This window comes from Chiloscyllium plagiosum, unplaced genomic scaffold (assembly GCF_037043375.1).
Source record: "Chiloscyllium plagiosum isolate Xiang-an unplaced genomic scaffold, Cpla_swu_hap1 HiC_scaffold_15, whole genome shotgun sequence".
NCBI classification, from domain to species: Eukaryota; Metazoa; Chordata; class Chondrichthyes; order Orectolobiformes; family Hemiscylliidae; genus Chiloscyllium; species Chiloscyllium plagiosum.
This window is the reverse complement of record NW_028270153.1, coordinates 51,822,375-51,844,551: the sequence shown is the minus strand read 5'-3', so window position 1 is coordinate 51,844,551 and position 22,177 is coordinate 51,822,375. Positions and strand designations below refer to the sequence as shown.

At 41.1% G+C, this 22,177-nt stretch overlaps 1 long non-coding RNA gene across 1 annotated transcript; it reads left to right on the top strand.

The window, feature by feature from the left end:
* Positions 1-5,226: 5,226 nt before the first annotated feature.
* Positions 5,227-21,227, top strand: LOC148147654 (uncharacterized). Its single transcript, XR_015759488.1, has 4 exons — positions 5,227-5,264; positions 19,462-19,530; positions 19,630-19,686; positions 20,960-21,227. It is a non-coding gene; the product is annotated as an uncharacterized LOC148147654 (long non-coding RNA).
* The last annotated feature ends 950 nt before the right edge of the window (positions 21,228-22,177 follow it).

The following is a 22,177-nucleotide window of genomic DNA, read 5'->3' as shown; positions in this document are numbered from 1 at the left end:
AGAGGCTGTGATAGACAGGAGTTACAGGGAAGTAGTTACTCCTAGGCAAGAAGAAAGCTGGGTGACTGTTCGAAAGGGGAAAGAACAGTCAGTGGAGGGATCCCCTGTGGTGTTCCCCTGAAAAACATGTATACCGTTTTGGATACTGTTGAGGGGGACGACTTACCAGGGGTATGCAGTGGGGCCCAGGTCTCTGGCACAGAGCCTGTCCCTGTTGCACAGAAGGGAAGGAGGGAAAGGAAGAGAGTGTTAGTCATTGGGGACTCAATAGTTAGAGGCTCAGATAGAAGGTTTGTAGGGAATGAACGAGACTCACAGTTGGTCTGTTGCCTCCCAGGTGCCAGGGTCCGTGATGTCTCGGATCGTATTTTTGAGGTCCTGAAGGGAGAGGGTGACCAGCCTCAAGTCGTTCTTCATGTAGGTACCAACGACATAGATAGAAAGAGGGATAGGGATGTAAGACAGGATTTCAGGGAACTAGGGTGGAAGCTGAGAGCTAGAACAAACAAAGTTGTTATGTCTGGATTGTTACCTGAGCCACATGATAGCGAGGCAAGGAATAGGGAGAGATATCAGCTAAACACGTGGCTGCAAGGATGGTGCAGGAGGGAGGGTTACAGGTTTTTGGATAATTGGGGCTCATTCTGAGGAAGGTGGGACTTGTACAAACAGGACGGTCTTCACTTGAACCAGAGGGGTACTAATATCCTGGGTAGGAAATTTGCTGGTGCTATTCAGGTGGGTTTAAACTAGCTCAGCAGGGGGATGGGAACCGGTGGTGTAGCTGCAGTGCACAGGAGGATGAAGTAGAAAGGACAGGGACAGGATTTCAGGGTCACAGGAATGTGGTTGGAAGTGTGTCTACTTCAACGCCAGAAGTATCTGAAATAAGGTAGGTGAGCTTGCAGAATGGATAGGTACGTGGGACTTTGATGATGTGGCCATTTCAGAGACATAGATAGAGCAGGGTGAGGAATGGATGGTGCAGGTTCCAGGGTTTAGATCTTTCATTAAAAACAGGCAATGCGGTAAAAGAGGGGGAGGCATGGCCTTGTTAGTCAAAGATAGTATAACGGTAGCTAAGAGAACTTTTGACGAGGACTCGTCTCCTGAGGTAGTGTGTGCTGAGGTTAAAAATAGGAGAGGAGAGGTCACACTTCTTGGAGTTTTTTATAGGCCTCCACAGAGTTCCAGGAAGGTGGAAGAGAGGATTAGCAAAATTATTCAGGGTAGGAGTGAAAGGAACAGGGTGATCATTATGGCGGACTTTAACTTACCCAACATTGATTGGAAATGTTATAGCTCTTGTACGTCGGATGGATCAGTTTTTGTCCAATGTGTACAGGAGGGTTTCCTGACACAGTATGTCGAAGGGCCGACAAGAGGGGAGGCCACACTGGATCTGGTGCTTGGTAATGAACCAGGCCAGGTGTTTGATTTGGTTGTCGGTGAGCACTTTGGAGAGAGTGACCATAATTCAGTTACGTTTAGTTTAGCGATGGAAAGGGATACGTACATGCCACAGGTCAAGAGTTATCGATGGGGCAAGGGCAATTATAATGCGATTAGGCAAGAATTAGGATGCATATAATGGGGTAGCAAAATGCAGGGGATGCAGACAATGGAAACATGGAGCTGGTTTAAGGAACAGATATTGCGTGCCCTTGATAGGCATGTCCCTGTCAGGCAGGGAGGAAGTGATAAGGTAAGGGAACCGTGGTTTACTACAGAAATTGCATGTCTTTTACGAAGAAGAAGGAGGCTTATGTGTTGATGAGGCAAGATGATTCAGATGAGGTGATGGCGAGTTGCAGATCAGCTCGGAAGGATTTAAAGAGAGAGTTAAGAAGAGCAAAGAGAGGACACAAGCAGTCTTTAACAAATAGAATAAAGGAGAACCCTAAAGCTTTCTACAGGTATATGAGAAATAAAAGGATGATTAGGGTAGGAATAGGGCCAGTCAAAGACAGAAGTGGGAAGTTGAGTGGGGACCCTGTAGAGATTGGAGAGGTGCTAAATGAACATTTCTCATCGGTGTTCACTCAGGAAAAGGAGAATATTGTAGAGGAGAAGAATGAGGTATGAGATATTAGACTAGAAAGGATCGAGGTTAGTTATGAAGAGGTGTTATCAATTCTAGAAGGAGTGAAAGTAGACAAGTCCCTTGGTCCGGATGGAATTTATCCGAGCATTCTCTGGGAAGCTAGGGAGGAGATAGCAGAGCCTTTGGCAGCAGAGACAACCCAGGTAATTATAGACCAGTGAGCCTTACTTCTGTCATAGGAAAGGTTTTGGAAAGGATTATGAGAGATAAGATTTATAATCATCTAGCAAGCAATAATTTGATTTCAGACAGTCAACATGTTTTCGTCAAGGGCAGGTCATGTCTCACAAACCTCATTGAGTTTTTTGAGATGGTGACCAAGCATGCAGATGAGGGTAGGGCAGTTGACGTGGTATACTTGGACTTCGGTAAAGCGTTTGATAAGTTTCCACGTGGTAGGCTGTTGGAGAAAATGCAGAGGCATGGAATTGAGGGTGATTTAGCTGTTTGGATTAGAAACTGGCTTTCTGGAAGAAGGCAGCGAGAGATGGTTGATGGAAAATATTCAGTCTGGAGTCCAGTTACTAGTGGTGTGCCACAAGGATCTGTTTTGGGACCACTGCTGTTTGTCATTTTTACAAATGATTTAGACGCAGGCATAGATGGATGGATTAGTAAATTTGCAGATGACACTAAAGTCGGTGGAGTAGTGGACAGTTTGGAAGAATGTTACAGTTTGCAGGGAGACTTGGATAAACTGCAGAATTGGGCTGAGAGGTAGCAAATGGAATTCAATGCAGCTAAACGTGAGGTGATACACTTTGGGAAGAATAACAGGAAGGCAGAGTACAGGGTCAATGGAAAGATTCTTGGTAGTGTGGATGTGCAGAGCGATCTTGGAGTCCATGTGCATAGATCCCTGAAAATTGCCACCCAGGTGGATAGTGCTGTTAAGAAAGGCATACGGTGTGTTAGGTTTCATTGGTAGAGGGATTGAGTTCTGGACCTGCAATTTCATGCTGCAACTATACAAAACGCTGGTGCTGCCACACTTGGAATATTGTGTACAGTTCTGGTCACCCCATTACAGAAAGGATGTGGAAGCATTGGAAAAGGTGCAGAGGAGATTTACCAGGATGTTGCCTGGTCTGGAGGGAAGATCTTATGAGGAAAGGCTGAGAGACTTGGGTCTGTTCTCATTGGAGAGAAGAAGGCTGAGAGGGGATTTGATAGAGATATACAAGATGATCAGAGGATTAGATAGGGTAGACAGTGAAAGACTTTTTCCTAGGATGATGACGTCAGCTTGTACGAGAGGGCATAACTACAAATTGAGGGGTGATAGATTTAAGACAGATGTCAGAGGCAAGCTCTTTATGCAGAGAGTGGTAAGGGCATGGAATGCCCTACCTGCTGAGGTAGTCAACTCAGCCACATTAGGGAGATTTAAACAATCCTTAGATAAGCACATGGATGATTTTGGGATAGTGTAGGGGGACGAGCTGAGAATAGTTCACTGGTCGGTGCAACATCAAGGGCCCAAGGACCTGTTCTGCACTGTTTTGTTCTATGTTCTATGTTTCTATGTTCTTCATTCCTGAAATATAATTTCTTGCAATAAAGGCAAACCTGCTATTTGCCTTCCCAGTTGCTTGAAGTACCTCCGTGCTAACCTTTTGTGTTCCTTGCATAGCTTGTGACCAAAGTTTCTCAGAACATCAAGAAGTGTCACATCATTAAAAAGTTTGAATTCTGCTTCAGAAGGGAAGCTTTGCACAGTGATACTGTTATTAAGCTGGTAATTGGGAATCCCTAATCTTCTGGAGGTCTGGGTTCAAATCACACTATTGTTGGTGGTAAAATTTAAATTCAATATAACATCTAGAATTATAAGGCTTGCCTAATGGTGACCATGTGTTGATTGTCATAAATGTGTATCTTGTTCACGAATGGCCTTTATGGAAGGAAATCTGCTGTATTTACCTGGTCTTGGTATCACAGCAAGGTAATTCACTCTTAATTCTGAAATTGCCTAGCAATCCAAGAGCAATAAGGTATGTACTGACCCAGACAGTGATGCCCACATTTTATGAACAAATTTTAAAAAATAAGACTGCTTTTACAAACAGCTATGATTTAACAACAGTAGAAGATAGCTGGGAGTCAGAGATGGACTGGGGAGTTGTTGTGTCAAACGCCAGAATCAGATGCAAGTTCCAAAATTTGCTTCAGTTATACCTGCAGATATGAATGCACTCATTCATATTTAGGTCACTTGTTCAAACGACAGGGTATAAATTGGAAAATCTCATCTGATACATTCCCCTCTGGGTGAAACCTAAACAATATTGAGCATCAGGACCACTAGATTATTACACCTGAAAAGGCATAAAGTATAGAAAGAATATTTCTACAGCTGCCCTAGAAAGTGGTGATGAGCAGAGTGGATTCTCTGCCTTATACTGAGGGCAATCTGTTTGGCAAAAATGCATGTCAAAATTTGAATGAGTGGGTTTGGATGGTATAGGGATTGAGATAACTCTACAACTCTGGCATCAGGGCAAAGTTAAACATTGTTTCATCAATGCTGTAGTTTTAGGGTGAATGCATCATGAAATACTTTATTCATTATTATATTGTTATCGCCAAATGATTGTCATTCCTCTCTGGCTCTACTTGCAGTTTTTAAATTACCCTTTTTAATTGAAAAGTACCCCTCCATGCCAAGGACACTCAATTCAAGTGAAAAATCAAAGTGAGATTGCTTTAATGGATGTAATGGTGAAGTTCAAGGCTACAACCTAGTTATCATAGGTCAAAGTTACTAAAGCCTCAATTTCAGCCATAACAGAAAGAATCTCCACTGCATTAAAAATGCTGGAAAATGTCAGGAATCCTGAGTGCTGCTCCTGAACTTGACATTTCACATTTTTATGGGAGTGGGATTAGAGGAGGTGTACGGTTTCCTCAGTGAACAGTTCTAGCTATTTGAGAGTGTTTGTTCTTATTAAATCTTTATTGAATGTGTGCTACAAGGCTGATTTCCTAAAATATTGTTTTTACAATTGTGTACCTATGTGTGAACAGGCCCTCTTGCTCATTGCTTGGATATTTCTGAAGACATATGGGATTAATTGAAGGCATTTACAATTGCTTAAGATTTCCTAAGACACCTGGCCCTACTCCCAATCCAGCAGAACCTCGACTGAAAATCGAAAGAGTGAGTGACCATTTTTAACTGTGGTGTTCATAGAGCCAAAACGTTTCTCCATCTTTGCAAATCTTGGGACAATTACAGGGGACTTAAGGATACATTCTCTCTCAAGATTGGAAAGCAGAAAGTGGGATTGTTTCTAGCTTTCAAACAATTTCCCAAAGGGAAATAATCATTCACTGGGATTTTCATGTAGTCTGTCTTAATTGACAATGAAGACAAATTCCATGAGCAAGCTGGATGGACTATTAGAGGCCTTCCAAGTTTCAAGATTGAGCAGATATAACAGAGAATAACAGAAAGCTCACTTCAATGGAAAGACACACAGTTACCACCTCTTAAAAGAGTGAGTCAGTTAGAAAATGGTTCTTCAAATCAGGCTATCAACATGGTTGAGGAATCCATCAGAGAACAATATGTAGATGATCTTGTATTCAAGCAGGAAATGAGGTCCTTGAGTTCTGTTTAGCCTCTAACCCCTGCCACTGGAGACCCTCCATCCAGGTTCCAAACTGGCCCCAGTCAACACAGAAAACTGGAGGACTAGAAAATTCCATTTAGTCTTCTTTGGAGTTAACAAGGATCTTAATAAATTAATAAGTCTAATCAGCTATACATTGTGTGAAGGCAGTTAGCCTTGTTGGTTCTGATCTCACATTCTTTAAGGCGATGGCACCGGGAATGCTGCCAACTGAATGGCACATTGAACAGGGCTAACATTTTCATGCCTCCAATCTACCTCACTTTTTGCCCCTTTTGGGACTGGAAATCTTATCTTTGATCTCATGCATAGAGCATAACACAGTTGGATAAAGCTAGGTATTGAATAAATTAGGTTTAAATATTACCGAGCTACAAACCCAATTAAATGAAAGTGACATAAACTATTCTGAGCATTGTCAGAATAGTCATTATTAAACCAATGACACAAACATTTATATTGTGAATTTCAATATCTCTCTTTCTATTAGACTATAATACATTTGCATTAAAATGAGAATCATGGCATTTCTACTGTCTGGAGTCCAGTCAGTTTTATCTCTGTGGAATAACATACAACAGTGGAAATTAACTGATGACATTCAGTCATTCTTTATGAAATGTCTTGAATATTTAAAAAAAACTCCTTTACAACATATTTCATTTTTAAAATATAGTCAGTTCTGCTGGAACACAGTTGTTCTATTCTCATGTAACCTCGTGTTATAAGTAAATCCTGTAATAGCAGCACCATTTAAACTAACGGGGCCAGAATTGCATTATAACTGATACATGAATTAAAAGTTTGCACTTTAGAAACGGTGTTGCCAATTCATCAATCGTGTTATAGCATATTCATATTAACGACACATGCATTATAGCAGAACAAGCTATAGTTATTATTGCATCAATGTAAATGCTCTTGAGATGTTCAATACTTTTTGTTACACAACATACATTAACCTAAAATTTTAAAAGATGCATTGAATTCCAATACTTAATAAAAAATAAGGCTACATAGCTATTACCTTTTGTAGTTGAACATGAATGAAACAAAAGACTGAAGAACAATTTATTACATGTCAACGCTTTCTGCTTCATTTTACCAGCTGAAACCGGATTACACAACAGCATAAAACTAAGTTGATCGAAAGAGTTTTGTCGACATTGGTTTCAAATATGATCTTCAGTTATTGCTAGAAAGAACTGTGACTCAAAGGTTGCAAGGACGTTTAAAAGATTATTAACATAATACCTTTTTAAATATGAACAAATTATCATTAATATATGTAAAGCATATCTTAGTGATGAAAGGTCAGAATATCCCTAGGTGCTGCAGGCTCAGTGAATTTTCCAAGGTGTCCTTTAGGTATGAAAAGATTGCGGTAAACAAAACTTGAGCTGGTTGGATGGATGTTCTGCTGATATGAAGATAAGTCCAATGTTAAATAAGCCCTTTGTCTGTCGCTGAAAACAAGGTTTTAAAGTATCAGAGCTGAACTTTATTTTCCACAGAAATGTTCAGGCACATCTTTATGTACATCACTCTTTGAGTTTGATCTGCGCTATGTTCCATTCTGGGTGTCATCAAATTGCTTTGTGGATCAAAGACCTTTTATTGCACATATATAAATGAGATATTTCAGCAGGCAGTACAGCTCTATTCAAGATTTTCTGTCATTGTAAATCAGGTACCTTAAAGTATAATGTGCAGTTCTAGTGAATGGAAACTATCTCCAGAGATTAGAAGTGCAGTCACTCATATTAAGGAAGAGGTATGCCCACACAAGTAAAAGCATGAACTTCAGCTTCAGTAATTGGCTTGACATATTCTTCTCATCATTATAATGCTTTTTATTTCAACTTTGTGCCACAGCTTTTTCTTTGGAGCAAGCATTTTAATGAGATTTGAGCCATTACAATTTGTACAAATCTCAACATCAGCATGACAAGGTAATATTCGATTAGATATTTGGTTGGAGATTGTGGAGAATGCTCGCCATTTTGGCTAATGTTATATGTACTGTGTATTTCCGATGTAACTCCCTCCCATATTTCCTTCAATTTTATTAATTTTCTTACATCGTTCATTAACTTAACTAAATTACCTCATTCTCGCCATTGACACATGTCTTGTGCTTAAGTCAAACTGCTTAATTTATTTCATACACCTTCCAGCTTCAATAAATGCATCTGCTAACTAATTCATATGCTAGGTTCAGGAGAATTGAAAATTGATTCGCATACGTTATTTAATTATTTCTGTATGTGCACAAGTAGACATGTTCACCAGCATTTTCTCAACAATGTCTCCTTGACTCTATTTCCTTACAAAATGTTTTACTTACTTCATTTCACCAAAATTATCCCCCACTTGTAAATTTAATAGATTTCCATGTTGAAAGTATAATGGAAATGCATAAAACAAAGCACTAAATAATTTGTTGAGATTTTGTAAGTGAAATATATAATGTTAAAACAATAAATTTTTATTAATGTTAATGTTATGGGAAGCAATTTTGAGAAGAATTTGCGCAAGCTTGATGATTTAAAACTTGGAGCCTGACAAAGTACCATAATCTTTGTTACCTTTTCATTTTTAAGGGATTATAAATTCTAGTGTTTGCTAATTTTCCTTTCCTCATTTTGTTCACTAAAAGCCTATACCAGTGTTGTGGTATAAGTCTAACAGCACCCTCAGGATCTTTTAATTGGCGAAACATGAATCACATGAGTGAAACTCCCATAAGGCTGGGCTCTCATCATATCTTATTAATTTTTTTGTATTAGTTGCTGTTGTAGATGGAATCGTGACTATCACGTTGTATCATCATCCCATCTTACTATGCACTGATTCTGGAGGAACTCGTTACTACTGCAATTAGCTCTCACCAAGACTTCTACTCTTGACACCCCCTGTGTTACGTGCAACATCTTCCCTCAATTGCTCCCATTATACGCCATCCTCCCACACCACTAACCTTGCATCCCCTCCAAGCTGCATCCTCATCTCCTCAGAAAGTCTTTACACATTTGCCCAACATACACCAGCACCTGCATTCCGTCTTCCAAGGCATTGATCCTCAGGCCAAATGCCAGGGTGAGAGGGGACTGGAGACCTTTGACCTCACATGGAGAGAGGGTGGTGTCAGAGGCACCCAGCTGGAAGAGAGGTCACATCAATTGGTTCTTGTCAGTGTAAGCTCAGCAGACTGCAGAGGAGTGTGGTTCCTCCACCTCCACCATGGCTGCAAACCTACCTGCACCCCCCCCGTCCAACTCTTGGACGGTCAGGCTGGAAAGGGTCACCTTGGCTCAAGTATGTCTAGCCCATTCAGATACAGATACCACTGAATATGCAGGACCAGCTGACTCCGCTACAGAGCAAGCCCCTTTACTCCAGGTGAGGTGAATGAGATGTAGCAGGAGAGAAAGGAGATTAAAGGTCCTGTAACAGCATGTAAGACCCAAGGCTGACACTTCTGTAAATTATTTGAGTTTCTGATAAATGTTTGTTTTTCACCTTTCGTGTAGTCGTCTGTGTATCTATGTAGGGCGTCCATTCCCTATAGCATCACTCCTTGACCCATGGACAACACAGTAGCTCAGTGGTTAGCACTGCTGCCTCCTAGTGGCAGGGACCTGAGTTTGATTCTACCCTTGGGCTACTGTCTGTGTGGAGTTTGCACATTCTCCCCACGTCTGCATGGATTTCCTTTGGCTGCTCTGGTTTCCACTCACAAAGATATGCAGGTTAGGTTAATTGGCCATGCTAAAATACCCATAATGTTGAGGGATGTGTGGACTAGGTGACTTAGCCATGGGAAATGCAGGGTTACAGGGATAGCATGGGTCTGGATGGGATGCTCGTTGGAGGATTAGTGTGGATTCAATGGGCCAAATGGCCTGCTTCCACACAGTATGCATTCTATGATTCTACAGTGAGGATAAGCAATGGTGGAAGATACACAATGTGCACCATTTACACTTTGTTGGATCCGGGATCATAGTGCATGTATATGGCATTGGCTCATTCTGAAACCTAAGCCCCATCCCCCCCTAACCACACTATTGCTCTCTGTTCAACTCATTGGGAGTTTCTATCTCAGTCGGTTCGCCAGCAGAGATGATGACAGAGAGATGCAACACACAGTGAAGGCCAATGTACAGGAGTACAAAGCCTGTGTCATAAACACATCATGTGTTCCTCCCTTGAGAAGGCCCCATGACTGATTGTAAATGCAGTCACCCTTCCTTCACTCCACCTGTCCCCTCAAGAGTCAAAGGGCTCACCATCACCCACTCCCCGGAGATTAAAGGTACAGTGCAAAGCTAATCTGATCGAATACTTGACTGTAGTCAATATCTGGGAATGGTACAGGAGACTGCCCTTCATTAACTGCTGTGGACCCACCCCATGACTGATAAATGCCCGTCATGGAATTAGATGTGGACCACTCCCCGAAGACTTTTCGACATGTCCCACTGTTTGCTACAAACTTGGTGCAAATGCTGCTGCCCAGTGGTACAGGTGGCAGCCTGACATTGTTCACTGCCATACAAAATGATTTTGACTGACTGAACAGAGCACTATTGCACAGCATGCCTCGTTGTGTGACTGTGCCAATTGCAAAGCAAGGAAGGGCAAGGCTTGCATATTGTTCCTATGCCAGTAAGCAGCAAGTGGATGTGTAATGAGAGGGCAAAGGGGCAGTCCTGGTAGACAGTGTGATCCACATCAAAACTGGGTGCCTCTTGCCGTATGGCAATGGTACTCAACGAAGCCATGTACTGGTGTGACCCGCTACACATGTATAAGATTGCAGGGTGCAATGCCAGGGCATGGCATAGATGGTAGAATATTGGCACTGGATCTCTGAAAGTCGGGCACTAGTGCCCATGGTGGAAGGGTATGTGCAGCTGGTGCTCAACCATAACGCTGCTCTCCAGCAAAACCATGAGCAACCTATTGGCCATTTGGATGAATCAGCAAGCTCAACCTATCAGATACCCATTCTGATTTCCATATCATGTTTTCCTGATGCCTTGTTTGAATGTGATATTTGGTAAGATTGCAATCTGTGGTTTATTAGGCTGTTAAACAGCCTTTTGAAAAGCAATAAAGGCTGGCAATTCGGAACTTGATGCTCCCTGACAAGAATCTTACCACAACATGGAAAAAAATGGGTCAAGTTGTGACAGAATGATTTTGATGTTGAGATGACCATTTCACCACAGCACGTGTTGTTCAGTTGTCTATAAGATTCCACCCCAACGTTTTATGCAGTTTATGATACAGACTGCAAAAAAAAATTCCTAATCCCCTGTTGGAATTTTTGTAAGTGTGCTCAATATGCTGCATTGGAATCCTTCATCAGATAATTGGTAGAAGTCAAATTACAAATTCAGAAACATTTCCAACAGGTATTCTTTTGAAATCTTGAAACAGTTGAGCTAATTAAAGGGTTTAAAGCTAAAGGATTTTCTTTTTAAATTAGATGCAACAGCTTCACCTTTTGGATTTGCAACATCATAGTAACTTTTCCACGAGTCAGAATCAATTGAATTCCTTCATATTAATATTCAACATTCCAACAGAGCATAATGAAAGACAATAAAGAGACTTTCGACAGGATATTGCTAAATTGTAACACAAGAATGATCCTCCCCACTCTATTATTCTCCATCTGATATTAAAACACATTTTTAAATAAATCTTCCTGCTTATGACATCCATCAGAATAACTAATCCTTTGCAACTTTGCCCATTATTGGGTTCTGAAATAATAATTTGAAAATGGGATTTGTTTAGCAAGCAAAACAAAAGATCTCTTCAAAGTTTCAGCAGGTCATAAATTACAGAGAAAGGTACAGAGGGATGGACGGCAGTCATCTTTTAATGTCTCCTGGATTCAGAGGCAGTGCTGTAGGACTGGAGAACTGAAAACATTATGGTCCTAGCTGAAGAAAAGATCAGACCAGCAAGTTTGGATCAGCCACTTTAACTTCGATGGTCAGGCAATTTTAGAGAGAAGAATTTTTGGGTAGAATTAATAGTTACTTGGAAAATGTGAGTTTATTTGAAAGAATTCATATGGATTTGTTAAGGGAAAATGATCCCCATTTACCTTGCTGGAACGAGGCAACAGAGTGGCTTTGATGAGAGCAAGGCTGTTGATTTGGTGTGTGTGACTTCCCAAAGGCATTTGACACAGTGCCACTCAACAGGCTTGTGAAGATACTCATAGGACATGGAATAAAACAAATAGCAATGAGGATTCAAAATTGGCCGTGGGATAAGAAATATAGGGGAGTAGTTAATGGGTAAATTTCAGTTTAGTTGAGGTTTGTAATGAAATGCCCCAGGAGTCAATATTGGGAACTTTGCTTTTCCTAATACATATGATTGGACTAGGTCTTGGTGTGAATTGGGTAATTTCAAAGTTTGTCAATGGCATAAAACTTTGAAGAATTATGAAATGTGAGAAGGATAATGTAGAATTTCAATGGAGATTGACAAGTTGATGGAGTAGGCAGATAGGTGCCATTTGAAGTTTAATCTGGAGAAGTGTGAGGTGATTTATTTTGCTACAAAGCAATTGGAGAGATGATAGAACATAAACAGTGACTATTCTAAAGAGTGTGCAGAGAAACGATAGTTTTTATGTACATTAGTGGGGCAGGAAACAGAGAGAAGGGCTGAATACCACCACCACTGTTTTAACTAGCAGAGACAGAGGAACGACCACACAGGAAACCCAAAAGACAACCCTTGTCCAAGTGGCTTATGAGCTCCAAGGGGATTCCTCTTTCAAAGGCACTCAGTGCCAGACCAAGTGCACCTGGAAGGAGGGTAGCTACTGTCAGTCAACTCCCTATCCAAGTCTCTGACCTCTTCCTCCCTCATGTGAAACCTCACCTCACAAGTTCCATCTAGCCCCCACTCATCCTGGACTTGGATCCCTTGTTGTTCTTAGATTATTGCAATGCTGATGGCAGCTTCCAATGTCTGTGGTGTATCTAAGAGTTTCTGGCCTCTGATTGGCTGTTAAATCGCAGGAGATAGGATTTCTGCCCCTTTGGTCCTGAATCCCAGGAAGGGTAGCTGGTGGATGATGTCACCAGCTCATGTTAGCTCATGTCACAATAATACCACAGGCAGAGGTTTCTTGAGACAAATGTCTTGAAGTTTATTTAAAACTATTTACAAGGCTACAATATCACAGACTTACAAACATAGTCAGAGTTCTACTTATACTGATGTGACTGTACATTACACAAACATTGTTGTGGTTCTGTTCGCCGAGCTGGAAGTTTTTCTTGCAAACGTTTCGTCCCCTGGCTAGGCGACATCATCAGTGCTTGGGAGCCTCCTGCAAAGCGCTTCTTTGATGTTTCCTCCGGTGTTTATAGTGGTCTGTCCCTGCCGCTTCCGGTTGTCAGTTTCAGCTGTCCGCTGTAGTGGTTGGTATATTGGGTCCAGGTCGACGTGTTTGTTGATGGAGTTTGTGGATGAATGCCATGCCTCTAGGAATTCCCTGGCTGTTCTCTGTCTGGCTTGCCCTATGATAGTAGTGTTGTCCCAGTCGAATTCATGTTGCTTGTTGTCTGCGTGTGTGGCTACTAAGGATAGCTGGTCGTGTCGTTTCATGGCTAGTTGATGTTCATGTATGCGGATTGTTAGCTGTCTTTCTGTTTGTCCTATATAGTGTTTTGTGCAGTCCTTGCATGGTATTTTGTACACTACATTGGTTTTGCTCATGTTGGGTATCGGGTCCTTCGTTCTGGTGAGTTGTTGTCTGAGCGTGGCTGTTGGTTTGTGTGCCGTTATGAGTCCTAGGGGTCGCAGTAGTCTGGCTGTCAGTTCTGAGATGCTCTTGATGTATGGTAGTGTGGCTAGTCCTTTTGGTTGTGGTATGTCCTCGTTCCGTGGTCTTTCTCTTAGGCATCTGTTGATGAAGTTGCGCGGGTATCTGTTTTTGGCGAATACCTTGTATAGGTGTTCCTCTTCTTCTTTTTGCAGTTCTGGTGTACTGCAGTGTGTTGTGGCCCTTTTGAATAGTGTCCTGATGCAGCTTCGTTTGTGTGTGTTGGGGTGGTTACTTTCATAGTTTAGGACTTGGTCTGTGTGTGTGGCTTCCCTGTATACCCTTGTAGTGAATTCTCCGTTCGGTGTTCTCTGTACCATCACGTCTAGGAATGGGAGTTGGCTATCCTTTTCTTCTTCTCTCGTGAATCGGATTCCTGTGAGTGTGGTGTTGATGATCCGGTATGTTTTTTCTATTTCCGTGTTTTTAATGATTACAAACGTGTCATCGACATATCTGACCCAGAGTTTGGGTTGAATTTGTGGTAAGACTGTTTGTTCTAACCTTTGCATAACTGCCTCTGCTATGAGTCCCGAGATTGGTGATCCCATGAGTGTTCCGTTGATTTGTTCGTATATCTGGTTGTTGAATGTGAAGTGTGTTGTGAGGCACAAGTCCACGGAACAAATCAACAGAACACCCATGGGACACCCACAGGAATCCGATTCACGAGAGAAGAAGAAAAGGATAGCCAACTCCCATTCCTAGACGTGATGGTACAGAGAACACCGAACGGAGAATTCACTACAAGGGTATACAGGAAAGCCACACACACAGACCAAGTCCTAAACTATGAAAGTAACCATCCCAACACACACAAACGAAGCTGCATCAGGACACTATTCAAAAGGGGCACAACATATTGCAGTACACCAGAACTGCAAAAAGAAGAAGAGGAACACCTGTACAAGGTATTCACCAAAAACGGATACCCGCGCAACTTCATCAACAGATGCCTAAGAGAAAGACCACGGAATGACGACATACCACAACCAAAAGGACTAGCCACACTACCATACATCAAGAGCATCTCAGAACTGACAGCCAGACTACTGCGACCCCTAGGACTCATAACGGCACACAAACCAACAGCCACTCTCAGACAACAACTCACCAGAACGAAGGACCCGATACCCAACATAAGCAAAACCAATGTAGTGTACAAAATACCATGCAAGGACTGCACAAAACACTATATAGGACAAACAGGAAGACAGCTAACAATCCGCATACATGAACATCAACTAGCCACGAAACGACACGACCAGCTATCCTTAGTAGCCACACACGCAGACAACAAGCAACATGAATTCGACTGGGACAACACTACTATCATAGGGCAAGCCAGACAGAGAACAGCCAGGGAATTCCTAGAGGCATGGCATTCATCCACAAACTCCATCAACAAACACGTTGACCAGGACCCAATATACCAACCACTACAGCGGACAGCTGAAACTGACAACCGGAAGCGGCAGGGACAGATCACTATAAACACCAGAGGAAACATCAAAGAAGCGCTTTGCAGGAGGCTCCCAAGCACTGATGATGTCGCCTAGCCAGCGGACGAAACGTTTGCAAGAAAAACTTCCAGCTCGGCGAACAGAACCACAACAACGAGCACCCGAGCTACAAATCTTCGCAAAAACTTTGAATTACACAAACATGACTGGGACAGGTTCCAGGGTAGAGAGAAAGACAAACTGAAAGTGGGGAAGGAACTTTTATATTGGATCATCGCATGTTGTGATGTCATACAATTACCTTAAAGATACAGTATTTGTGTGGTCATGAATCTGAGCCGTAATATAACAAGAGCCATGTAATTGTTCTTTCCCAACAAAGAAACCTTTGCCTGGATTAAATTCCACCCATTGTGTTCCTTCAGAATGTGGTAGGCCTTCTGAAACAAATGTCATACTGCCATCACAGAGTTAGGGGTCGAGCACATTGAGGTGGGAATGGAGCTGCAGATGGGACAAGCATGGTGAGGATAGTAGGCTTCTTCCTTTTAAGGCATTTGTAAACAGTAGTCTGTCAGCTTCACAGTCACTTTTACTGATGGAAGCTTTTTCTCTCTCAGCATTGCAGCTCTGTACCTAAGCCTGAGGATTGGACCAGGTTTGTCAACATGCTCAAAATTTATTAAAAATTGATCTACTCAAAATTCAAAAGCTAAGAAGTGATTGATTGGGAACCTAAATTGAGACTGGCTCCAAACCAAAATGTCACTATTTGTACAGCTGCTTCTCACAAGCATAATGAAAATAATGGGTACATCTATCCAGTGTTTAACCATTAGTGAGCAGAATTTTTTTTTCTTTTTCATATATACTAATTCTATTTCCACTGCAAATGCTGCTAGGCAACCTTTGTACTGTGAGTAAATCACAAATGGTGCTGCATTTGTAGAAAATCAACATAATAACTGCAGAGCTAAAGCAAGTGCAATAAGCCAATTACTAATCTGCATCTGGTGTATCAGCTTTACTCACAGGTGCAATTCTGGCTTAGTTGAAATTAGGTTAAACAACGCTTATGTATATTGCAAGCTCCAGTAAACTCGTATCCTGGTAATACATATTGGTGACAAATCTTTGCTGGGTAGCAGCTGCCTTATCACAGCCAAAGGATTATAGGAGTACAAGAACATGTGCTTTGGGGCTATAAATATATATAGCAGCAGACACATTATTTAGTCTTCCCAGAACAGCAATATCTCAACTGATATCAGCTCAGCATTCAAGTTCCTATAGATCTGTACCATTAATTGTTGTACTTTAGAATCATAGTTGGTATTCAATTCACTTTGCCTCTGTGGAAAAGGTCCCTTGCTTTAATTAAATTCTATATTTCTGCCTCTTTTCAGGCTCAATACCTGAAGAAGACCTATGATTGTGATCCCCATACACTCAACTTTTTTTACAAAGATGTTTGAATTTCCAGTCACTGACTGAAAGAAACACATGACAAGATTTGAAGTTTTGAGATTCTTACTGTGACAAATACATTTAAAACAACTTTGATGAGCCGCTTTTTATTTGGCAACTTATGCTTTAAACAACCTAAGTAATCTAAAATGTAACTTCCATGATGACTTATGATTCCACACCAGGGTTATATTTTACACTCTCCAATTAGTGGACACCTCATGCTCCAGGGACACATCTAAAGCTAGTCTCAGCTCCCGATAGCATGCTTTTCCTTTTCCCTTTCTCAGCCAAGTACATCCTAATATATGAGCTAGCTTTCACTATGAGGAATACACTGGAGATTTATTTCCTCTAGCCCACGCCAAGAAAATCTTCCAAATCTACCTTCAAAATTTGAAATTTAGTAGTCAGATTTCCTCACTATCTTAATTGAGAAATCAACTAGTGGATTCTCTACTGCTGTCTATTCCAAAACCTCTGTTCAATATTCCTCCAGTTCCATGCACTATAACATTGACCTAATTGAAACCTTTATAGACAGGCCCTGAATGATTTGTTTACTACTCAAACTCAATGTCGAAATAGGGGAGCATCAAAGCCATCCTAAAGTATAATGATTACCTTGAACGGATCATTTTTCACTGTCTATTGCACACACTCAGAAATGGGCATAAGGCTGTCACTTTTGAGGCTTGAATGTTTTATTTCTGGTTAAGATTATGCTGGAAGAGTTTAAAATTCAAATTCCAAACAAGAGAGGGAAGCAGCATGAATTATGTCATCGATATACCAAGAGAGAATTGTTGAGAGGGATCCAAGTCGGACTGGAACAAGGAATTTTCCATGCATCACACAAGGACACAAGCATAACTGGGGCCTAAATGGATTCCAATGGCCACATCTTTGACCTGAAGAAAGTGAGATGAGTTAGAAGAGAAATTGTTCAAAGGGAGGTCGAACATGGACAGGCAGAGGATGGTGGAAGTGGATGGAAATGGTTAAGGCTTTCTCTCAAGGATGAAGCTGACATCCTTAAAACCAACCTGTATCATATCAAACGAGCCCATCTGGTTTCATATATAAATTTGATTTCTTGACATTATTCCATATTAATTTATTTGAAAGCTCAACTGTTTTAAATATTTTAATTGCAAAACTCATCTTATGAAGAATGAACTAAAAATTTCCAATGTGTTATAGCAACTTCTTAAACTAAAGATACATCATTAGCACTAGTTGATTCCTTTTCATGAATCGTATGTTTAACAGTTGTGGACTATCAAATTCTGGACAATAATATCTCAGCTGATATCAGCTCAGCCTTCAAGTTCCCATAGATGAATGTTGGCCTATAATTCTAACCCTGCATTTGCTACATCTTTGCAATATGCAATCATGATTTCTACCATAATTTCTTTGTTTTGTAATAATTTTGTGGAAAGCCTTGCAATCCCAAGATGTGCTTTTTTTCAATGTCTTCAAGGAATGTGGGTGTTGCTGGCCGGCTAGCATTTATTGCTGTCCCTTGTTGCCCTGAAGAATGTGGTAGTGAGCTGCCATCTTGAAACACTGCAGTCTACCTGCTATCACAATACCCTTAGGGAGGGAATTCCAAGATTTTGACCCAATGACAGTGAAGGAACAGGGATTTATTTCCATGTCAGGTAAATGGTTTGGAGGTGGTGGTGTTCCCACGTATCTACTACCCTTGTCCTTCTGGATTGAAGTGGTTGTGTGTTTGGAAGGTACTGTCTAAGGATCTTTGGTGAGTTTCCGCAGTGTATCTTGTTGGTAGTACACACTGTTGATACTGAGCATTGGTGGCGGAGGGTGAATCTTTAGGAAATCGTGCCAATCAAGTGGCCTTTGTCCTAGAGGATGTCAAGCTTCATGAGTATTGTTGGAGTTGCACTCATCCAGATAAGTGGAGAGTATTCCATCATATTCCTGACTTGCACCTAATAGATAGTGGATAGACTTTGGAGAGTCAAGAGGTGAGTAATTCGCAATAGTATTCCTAGCCTCTGACCTGTTCTTGTAGCCACTGTATTTATGTGGTAAGTTCAGTTGAGTTTCTGGTCAATGGTAACCCCAAGGATGTTGATTGTGGAAGATTCCATGATCGTAACATCATTATATGTCAATTAGACATAAGTCATTCTACTCCTGGAGGTGGCAGAAGTGACACTACCTGGATCAGACTATAGACAATCTCATTTGTGCTATTTAGAAAACAGTATAGCTGTACTTGTAAATTTACAATTGTGGAGTTTGCCGCAGAGAAGGAATACATTCAGCCCATTGCTTCCATTCCTGCTGTCTGGAAGAGGATTCCATTAGACCTGATTATTCCACATAACTCTGCAGTTTATTTCTCTTCTGGCAATTTTTGTTGAAAGGACAAATTTGTGGTTTTTAAACATCCAAACTAATGCATAATGCTGAGACATACAGAAGAATGTTTTATTTCTGAATAAAGATTAGCACTGAATTATAAATAACACTAAAACTTTGTACTATCTAGTCAACTATCAAATTTCAATTATTTCGAACAGAATTTCCCTTCTATTTTACTGCCAGCATTTCAATTCACATCCAGTAAATGGAGTTTGATCATCAATCAGTTTTTTTTATTCGATTAATTATTTTATCTACTGTCAGTTCTCTTTTATTCATTTTCCACTTCAGTTGATCAGGGAGAAAAATTGGTTTCTGAATGCCAAATTTTGAGATGCATGTCAGCCTGCTCCTAATCAACAATCAGGTCATAAATGTGTTCTGATGGCAGGTTTGTTATCTTGGGACAGTAGTGTGTGCACATTCACAGAATGCTGTCAGTCAATGTGAAATGTTGAATTGATATCATTGCTGACGCTGTGGGACTCTATATTCTAACCAACACTCCTCCTTATTCATGCACAGCTGATTACATGTTCAATAGCATGCAGGACCCCAGAAGTGCTAGTTAAAGGGATCATGAACCACTTGCAGGTTAGTTACTGCATTAATTCTTCTGATTGTTGGTACAATTGAACATGTTTTTAGAAGTTTCCTGAATTTGTGTAAAGTTTCAATATGCTTGCTTTACAGACTCATGTGGCCACTTTCCACTCAGACTCAATTGACAAGTTTGCTGACATCATCATTGTAAGTTGGATTTGAAACAACGACAATATAGAATACAGAAAAGAGTTGGAGTGCTCAACAGTATGGTGTAAAGACAGTAATGTCTCTATTGACATCAGCAAAATGAAGGAGCTCGTCATTGACTTCAGGAAGTGCAGTCAAGAGCTTGCCTCTGTCTGCATCAATGGTGATGAGGTGGAGATGGTCAACATTATTAAATGCTAGGGAGTGATGATAACCAACAATCTGTCCTGGTCCAGCTACATTGAAACAATGATCAAGAAAGCACAACAATAGCTCTACTTCCTCAAAAGGCTAAGGAAATTCAGCATGTCTGCAAAGACTCTTGCCAGGTTTTATAGATGCACCATAGAAAGCATCCTATCTGGATGCGTCATAGTGTGGTATGGCAACTGCTCTTCCTAAGACTGCAAGAAACAAGAGAGAGTTGTGAACACAGTCCAGTCCATCAGCAAACCAGCCTCCATCCAATAACTCCATCTATACTTGCCGCTGCCTCGGGGAAGCAACCAACATAATCAAAGACCCCTCCCACCCCAGTTATACTCTCTTTCACCCTCTCCCATCAGGCAGAGGATATAAAAGTTTGAATACATATATGAACAGACTCAAGAACAGCTTCTTTCCCGCTGTTATCAAACTTATGATCGGACGTCTCAAATGTTAATTCTCTCTCTCTGCACCTTCCTGGTGGCTGTAACATTATATTCTGTACTCTGCTTTGCCACCCTGATGCATTTTGTATGGTACAATCTGCCTGTATAGCGCACAAAACAACATGTTTCACTGTACTTTGGTACATGTAACAACAATAAATCAAGCAAACAAACTCAAACAATAGATGACAGCAAGTTGTTGATTAGGTCTTGAGGTATTTTTCTGTTTATTTATGATGTTGGTCTGCATTTTTGATCAGTGACTAGTCAGGAGTACTCACTGTTGACTGTGCTAAAGGTACACAGTTATGTAGCTTGTTGTTGGTGGCAGCACAGTGCGCTGTTGGGAGAAACAGCAAGGCTGTGCAGCAAAGCACATTCTGGATGAAGCCAAGCAGACAAATAATATCAACATCTGAAACAACACCCATTCAGGTCATTCTTCAGCTCAAAGACATAATCATCCGTTATACCATTAAAAAATAGTGGAACCTTAGTGAATTTAAGAAACCTATGTAAAATTGTAAATTATTTTAAACAAAACTTAGAATAAATGAACTATATAAATTATACACCATTTTCTTTGTTTCACAAAAGATACTTATTTTGTTTAACAGGACCTCCAGAAACAGGTAGCAATGGTGAGAGAGGGCATGGAACAGGGGAGCTCGAGTCGGTGAGCAGACCATCTCTGGAGAAAAGGAATTTCTTTGTCAGAAAAGGAATCCTCATGAATACGGAGAGAGAGAAATAGAGAGGGATAAGTTCTTCTTCAAGCAAATGTGAGCTACTGGCTTAATCGACTGACTTCCCAGTTAAACTTTAATTTCCCTTTATGTTTGTGATGACCTAATGCCAGTGGAATAAAGAATTCCAACTTCATGATATCTGGCCCATCCATGTGATTGACTTCTGTATTATCTTTCTGGCAGAGTCAGCAGGATTCCACAGTGCAGGTATCAAGTTATGGTGGCCTACATTGAAAGGTTCCTTGCGGAGATAAAACAGATACAGAAGATTGAAACTGACCATGTTAACAGTGGAGCCAAAGCTGTTCCAATAAAATTGTAGGCTTAAGGAACAGTGGAGAAAATTGGACTTTCAGACCAAACCTAGACAAAGGCTTTTCATCTACATTCTCTTAAGGTTTTGGAGAAAGGGAGTAGTAGTCCAGGGGCACTCTTTACCATGGTAGTATCAAGCTTCCCCTCTGTGTTCCCAATCACACTTTTCATGGTCTCATGTTGCTGGTCTTCGTGACATGATTGTGGAAGGTAAGATGTTGAGGTCAAATATATGAAGAGATAGTTGGGTGTCCTTGCAAAGCATGTATAACAATGGCTACTGCAGTATGTTACATAGTCAATGGTTCAATAGTCTTTGACACATAAGAGGGCTCAGCCTGTATGGGACCATAGAACCCATCTGCACCATGACTATTCTTGAAGTCTCATCCCATCCGTCTCTAACTGTTCAACATTAGGCCTTGCCAGAAGAACCACATGGTGTTTCTCTGGGAGTCACCCTTGTAATTGTGAGGGAAAGGGCAGATTGTATTTACCTTCAACCAAGAATGCTCACTGGAGCCCTTAAATCTGCCAATGATCCCTCAACTCAAAGTTGGCCGTTGGTGAATGTGAGGGCCTGCTGGATGCAGCTTTTTCCACACTTACCAGGTACAGTACAAATTTCAGTAAAGGTGATGATTCGGTATTATGATCTGGTTAGTCATAAGATGGTGACTTAAGGTGAGCATCCCAGTAAAGGTTCCTCCCGGTATGCTACAACCCCATCACTAGCAGGAAATCTACCTACCTAAATCTTTGGAGTGGGGA